This window comes from Amblyomma mixtum, chromosome 7 (genome assembly GCF_055824585.1).
Source record: "Amblyomma mixtum isolate Tamu chromosome 7, ASM5582458v1, whole genome shotgun sequence".
NCBI lineage: Eukaryota > Metazoa > Arthropoda > Arachnida > Ixodida > Ixodidae > Amblyomma > Amblyomma mixtum.
In genome coordinates this window covers 28779742-28786276 of record NC_143018.1, presented here as the reverse complement: position 1 = coordinate 28786276, position 6535 = coordinate 28779742, and the positions used below count along the sequence as shown (strand labels likewise).

At 57.6% G+C, this 6535-nt stretch overlaps 1 pseudogene; it reads left to right on the top strand.

The window, feature by feature from the left end:
- Positions 1-281: 281 nt before the first annotated feature.
- On the top strand, positions 282-1410 carry LOC149335471 (uncharacterized; annotated as a pseudogene).
- The last annotated feature ends 5125 nt before the right edge of the window (positions 1411-6535 follow it).

The following is a 6535-nucleotide window of genomic DNA, read 5'->3' as shown; positions in this document are numbered from 1 at the left end:
CTGCGGCGGGTCGGCAGGGCAGTCCAACAGCTCCTTGCCAGGGGTCACGGCTGCTCCCCTTCCTGGGCCCTCCGCCTCTACCATGCTGCTGCCACTTCCCTAGAGACATACGCCCTCCCACTGGTGACACTGCCACCAGTCCGCGTGAGGTCCCTGGAGCAAGTCCACCGCTCTACCCTGAGGCAGTGCATGGGCCTTCCTCGGTGCTCTCCCATTGCGGCCACCCACTCAGAGGCTGGGACCTGGCCACTGTCTCTCCTCCTCCTCCAGACTGGGCTTCGACACCTGGACCGCCTGCACCACTCGCCAGACGGTGGGGCCCTCCTGACCCGTCTCAGCCAGGCCCCGTCTTCCCGCATGGGGCTCCTATGGAGCACCTTCACCCGGCTCCTTGCCCCTCCTACAGCCCAGGAAGCAGCCCCGCCACCACCCACCAGGCCTCCGCTCTCCATCTCTGTGGACATCAAGGCCTGCGGCAAGATGCGAACTCCGGTCGCTGCCCTCCAACAGAGCATCGCCGCTCTGCTGCACGAGACACTGGAAGGTCGCCTACAGATCTTCACAGACGGCTCAGTCCTCCCGACCACCGGACAAGCTGCGGCAGCCTGCGTCGCCCCAACCCTGGGTATAGCCCTGGCATCCCGGCTAGGATTCCCGGCCAGCTCTACAGCGGCCGAACTGGCCGGCCTCCATCTGGCCGCAGACCTCCTGAGTCTGATTCTTGGGCAGCAACCAGCCGTCATCCTGACGGACTCAAGGGCTGCCCTCCTGCTTCTGCGGCGAGAACAGACAAGGCCGTCGCCCGCCTCATGGCCATCGAGGAATCCGGCCGCCCCGTTCCCCGCAGTGGGTCCCCTCCCACGTCGGCATTGCGGGCAACGAGGCGGCAGACCAGGTGGCCGGAGCTGCCCACACCAGCGGCTCTCCCATCAACCCAGCGATGACCCAACTGGACTTTGCCCGCCCTGCTCTCAGGCGGGCCATTCAAGGACTCCACCCAGATCCCCGACTGGCTGCAGGGGAGCGCTTCCTGAGGGCCCCTGACGACCTGCCCCGTAAAGAGCGCGCCCTGCTCCTGCGGCTTCGAACGGGCTCCTCCTGGACGCAGGCCCGTCTCCATCGCCACGGCAGAGCCTCATCCCCAGCCTGCCCCTCCTGTGGGGCCGACGAGTCCCTGGACCACCTCCTCTGCACCTGCCCAACCCTGGACGCAGCACGCACCACCATGGTCCAAGGCTACCGTGCCCTAGGCCTCCCCGTCACCTCAGCCAAGGAGCTGCTCCACCCTGCCCGCAGCCCCATCGCCGCCTTCAGGCTACTCCTGGAATTCCTTCAGGTGACAGGCCTGGACACTCGGCTCTAACCCGAAACCCCTCCCCAGCTGCACAGCTGTATCCCCCCTCCAGGGCCCCAGCCCCCCTGCACCAGTCCCGGCGCATAGGAGCCCTCCTCGGTGCGAGGTGCAGCACACGCCAGAGGAGCCCTGTCCAAGTGACGACCACTGCGCGCGCGCCGCCTGCGAATCCCCCCCCCCCCCCCCATCCACATATCCCCGCCCCGCTACCCCCCCCCCCCCCATCCACATATCCCCGCCCCGCTACCCCCCCCCCCCCCCCCCCGTAGCCACAAGTAGTAGTAGTCCTCTACGCCCTTCCTTACTTGGATTTGCAACCTCGTCTCTGGCGCTCCATCGGCGTTGACCAGTGCAGTGCAATCCGCAGCTTCTTGCGCCTCCCGCACTTCTCACACGTGGCTGCCACATACGCAGGATCTGGAAACTACCCTGTGTCACTCCGCGCCCAGCGCGTTGCTCTGCATGCGACTGCGCGCATGAGAAACACATCGAGTACAGATTTGCTCATCTCCCGCATCCTCGCAGCGCCGCATTCAAAAATGGGAAGCACACTTCGATTCTTCGATGCCCTTATCGCGGATCCATCTCCCAGGGCGGCTCTACCATGCCCCCCCTCCCTTACCGCTCCGGACATTCCGGGCATTAGAGCTAAGCGGAACACGCTCCTCTGTGCACTCCGACAAGAAGCCGCTGCTCTAATTGAGGAAGAGCTTCGCGAGAGCACGCATGTTTGCACAGACGGGTCAGTTCTTGACAACGGCTCCTCTGTCACCGCAGCTAGCGTCATTCCCTGTCTCTGCCAAACGAAGCAGTGCCGAATTCCGTTTCGTGCCTCTTCCACAACAGCTGAACTTGCTGCACTTAACTTAGCTGCGGATTCTATCCTTGAAACCCCAGACTTTCGACGCGTCGCTATTTTATGCGATTCAAAGGCAGCTCTTATATGCTCGTATACAGCAACGTGTACATCACCTACCTGTTGCCCGGGCACTAGACCGCAAACTCCGCGCTGCCCAAGACCGCGGCGTCTCCATTTCGCTCCACTGGCTCCCTTCACATGTTGGTATTAGCGGCAATGAGCGGGCTGATGAAGACGTTGAAGACGTTCCTATCTCGTCCGACGTCATCGCATTCGACGTCGCACGCTTGTCTATACACGAGTGTATTCTCAGGAAGCATCCCGACAGTCGCGTCGCCTCAAACAGACAGCCCCCCCCCTCCCCCCCCCCCCCCCCCAGCTGATTCACTTCAGTGACTTTGGCATTCATGAGCGAGCAACTCGCGCATAGGCTGTGTTTGGACAGCTGAGCGCCTTTTCCGCCTTCGCGACACTGGCACTCCTTTCTGCCAGAATTGTGGTTCCATTGAAACACTTGCACACCTCCTTTGTGACTGCCAGTCCTTCGATGCTCCGCGGCAGACTCTCCGCAATGGCTTTCGCGGTCTCGGTCTACCTTGTGCATGCTTGACTGAAATTCTCTTTCCTAAAGGGCCACGCGACAAAATACGTCGCGCATTTAAACTGGTCCTCACATTTTTTGATCAGTCGCGATCTGACGGGAATGGAGCACGCAACTAGCGGCCGTCCACAGTAGTTTACAACCGTCAGATCGCCTGAAGAGGCCGAGGAGGCGGCCATAGCCTTGGCGATGGTCTCCACCTCTGCAGAAACCATCTTCAGCGACTCTAAATCGGCGATTCGTAGTTTCGCCAAAGGCCGGGTCTCCCCTGTCACCCTCTCTCTCCTCCACTCCCCCAAACTTCAACTCCGCCCGATCCAATTGATCTGGGTCCCTGCGCACTCGTCGCATCCAGGCAACGAGGCGGCCCACAATTATGCCCGAGGATTCGTCGACCGGGTTGTTCTGTCGCCCGTCCTGCGGACGGCGAGATATCGTATGGTCACATTTCATGACATAACCATGCACTACCGCTTAGGTAGACTTCTATATCCCCCCGCACATAGTTCTCTCACCAAACCCCAAGAAGTTGCGTGGAGGCAACTCCAAACGAACACCTTCCCCAACCCCGCGATATATGCCCGCATATACCCTGGGGTCTACTCCCCTTCCTGTCAAATGTGTGGCCAACATGCCACTCTACCCCACATACTCTGGGCTTGCCCTCGGGACTACCCCCCTAGATGCTTGCAGCTCTCGAATCCAGACCAGTGGGAGGCCGCATTGCTCAGCTCCGACTCGGACACACAGATCCGGGTTGTGACAAGAGCCCTAGAAGTCGCCGAACGCCACGGGCTCATGGCCACTTGATGGGGCTATAACCCCACACCGTCAGATACATCTGTCGACGAAAATAAAGTTTATCCTCCTCCTCCTCCTGACCAGTCGCGCTTACGAGCACGCCTCTGAACTAATTTTACATAGCGCCAATTCCTGCCCGCTCTTATACCTGTGCTACACGGCAACATTCGAATGACATCCGAGTCGAATGACATTCGAGAATTGGAATGACATTCGGACTCGACGGACTCCCGGGGTGCTACACGACACTTTCCAAACGCATTCGAAAGCATCAGCTCGTTTTCAGTGTACAACGATAACGACGGCGGCGGTCACACTAGTCCGACAACGACACTGTATATCACACTCAACAGCAGCATGTCGTTAGAGTGAAATATCTAGTTTACAATAATATCATTGTAATTGGACAAATTTGTCAGGCCAACGACACCGACGAATCCGATCGGCGGACGTCAGCCTTGTCGGCGACTGATCGAAAGCACGATGATGAGGAGGCCGTGTGAATATGTTCGCGCTTTTAAATGAGTGATACGAACGGCTACATTTCACATGTGCACACCTGAACACTCACCAGCGATAAGTGCTTGCCAAATTAATTTCAGTCGACGACGGCTCCCTTCCCTTCCGCGACGACTAGGCCTAGCGAGTCCGCAGGGTTGGATCTGTGATTGCGGCGGTTGTGACGAGCGAATCATAAGCTTTGGCGAATGCAAATAGTCACCGAGTGTAGTTTTGGCAACAGTGACCTGAAATCAACTATTGCTTACATCGCAGGGCACGTATACGATGAACGGCAAACGCCGGTGTGACCCAGACTGCCGAGCCGTGCTTTACGGCCAGCAGCAGTCGTCGCCGTCGCTAGCTTGTGGATAACAAGTTAGGCCGTTCCAGTTAAAGCGAATGGTCGCCAAACATACTTCTCCATGAAGTAGTTTGAAATAAAGTACTGGTCACGTCGGAGGAAGCTGGGACAAGAAGGGAGAAGCGCCGGTCCTGCTCGACGTCAACAACCCGGCTGTCGTGTTTCTCAAGCGTGCGATCGCATCATCGCTTCCCACACATTGTCGCACTACGCAAACAAGCACGGGTACAACCGGTAAAAAAGAAAACAGGTTGTTTAATAGAACTAAAGCACAGATTACGTTTTATGTCAATAAAAGAGCACTAGCTGTTCGTACGCAAAAATGTAAACAACAGTATGAGACAATCGTCCTCATCGGCGCACTCCTGTGGAAATTTCACGCTGACGCGGTTAATGTTCGTTGGTGTAATATGATCTTCAAGCATTCCCTCAGACAGAACACGAGGTATTTCCTAAACAAACAGCAGAAAAAAGCGAGCAGCGGGTATCGAAGTGAACAGCCACAGAGCCGAAAGCAGTCGCTCGGCTGTGGGCGGGGCAAAGCGGCGGCAGCGGCGACGGCTATTGGTCGGTAGCAGGGGTATTACTCGCCAGGCTTTCGGCTCGGCGCGCTGCTTCCGCGGCCCCCGCACGCGACTCCGCTCGCTTGGGATTCGTCAAACCTCTTCTCCATTCACGGCCGGTCTCGACGCGCGCGCTCTCTCGCTGAGAGCGCGCGCGTCGAGACCGGCCGTGCTCCATTGAGAGGCCGCGCCTTTCCGGAGGCCCCGCCCCCTCTCCTCCGATCTCGTTCCGGACGGCGAATGACTCGCTCTCCTTACTTGAGACCCGTGTTCGCTTGGTCTCGCGTCTTGTCTTGCCCATGGCCCTGCCTCATTTCCTATCTCCCAGATCCTTCACCTCTCTATTCTGTCAATCCTATTTCCCCAACGAGGCGCAACAGCGGTGATTCCTTCACTTAGAGGAGACAGTTGAACGCGCCTCGACCCCCCTTCCTACATCAGTCATCATCAAGAACCTCTCACTCACTCTCGTCCGAGCAACATCGCGGGGGCTCGCTCGTGCAGCACCCCGTGAGCCTGTCTCTCCACAAGCCGTCTACCACGGGGACGTTTTGCGCCGACGTGCGCAGGTGCTGCCATACTCTGGCCCTTCTAAGCCGCGCCTGCGACTGACTGCCTTCGTGCCGGACTTTCCCGCCTAGTGCCCCACCACAACCCCGATCCGCTTCCACTCCCCTATTCTTTCACTCCCCTTCCCAGCAAAACCCGGTTGCGGTGACCCCCTCAGTGGAGGCAATTACCAGGCTGAGCTCTCCCCCCCCCCCCCCCGCCCCCCCCCACACACACACCCCAGCGCTACTCCGCAACATAAAAAAAATAATCACTATCACTCCGTGCTAAGCCAACGACGCCGCTGAATGGGGAAACGTGACGTTGACAGCTTTCGCTGTAAAAGGCGTTGATGTTCGCTGCTCTCCTGCTGGTCACCAACATTTCGGTCCCTGTGACGCCAGTGTAAGCCATCTGCACTCTGGCCTACGTAAATGGTGAGGCAAATTGATCTTCCCTGGTGTCGAGAGGGGGCTGAGGTCCTGTCACGACACCTCCAAATACGTACGCTATCGTACCACAGATTGGGTATTTCGGTGAGCTATGATGAGCGGGTGCTTAACGCCGATGCTCCTGGGTGTTGTTGCCATTCGCTTTCTGCATCCGGGTATAGAAATGCGAAAACGGCGACAGAAAGTGCCTTTTCGGGAAGTTGTTGCTCGGTAATCACTTCCTTTTATTGGCGCTCAGTTTCTTTCGCGCTATATGACATGCACTTTTGCTTTATTTTTGTGTTGTCATCGCTATAACCATACATCCTCGTCAACTCATAAGGAAGCAGACACCGCAAAAAAAAAACCAGAACCGAGCGGCACGTGACAGTTTTGAAGCATAGTAAATTGAAATATAAAGGAGGACGAAGTTATGCGTTTTATTGTCCAGAGTCGGATCTCATCCCTTAACGTGTGGTAAAATTTGGAGTGCCGAAAGAGAGAAAGAGAAGGGT